Below are 256 nucleotides of genomic sequence, written 5' to 3'. Positions count from 1 at the left end.
ACTCAACTATTTCCCTGAGCAGCCTGTTTCAACGGCTGACAACCCTTTCAGTGAAGAAATTCTTCCTCATATCCAACCTGAACCTCCCCTGGCACAACTTAAGGCCATTTCCCCTTGTCCTATCACTCGTCACTAGGGAGAACAGACCAACCACCACCTCGCTACAGCCTCCTGTCAGGGAGCTGTAGAGAGTGATGACATCACCTCTCAGTGTCCTCTTCTCCAGGCTGAACAGCCCCAGTTCCCTCAGCCCTTA

The 256-nt window shown here is 52.0% G+C and overlaps 1 protein-coding gene across 1 annotated transcript in view; it reads left to right on the top strand.

The window, feature by feature from the left end:
* The window catches only part of LOC104274285 (talin-2-like), a gene marked incomplete at its 3' end in the record, with an annotated part of 54,985 nt that overhangs the window by 24,942 nt on the left and 29,787 nt on the right, over positions 1-256 (top strand).

Source organism: Apaloderma vittatum, unplaced genomic scaffold (assembly GCF_000703405.1).
Source record: "Apaloderma vittatum isolate BGI_N311 unplaced genomic scaffold, ASM70340v1 scaffold1695, whole genome shotgun sequence".
NCBI classification, from domain to species: domain Eukaryota; kingdom Metazoa; phylum Chordata; class Aves; order Trogoniformes; family Trogonidae; genus Apaloderma; species Apaloderma vittatum.
The sequence above is the reverse complement of the archived record's forward strand: the minus strand, read 5'-3'. Positions and strand labels throughout refer to the sequence as shown.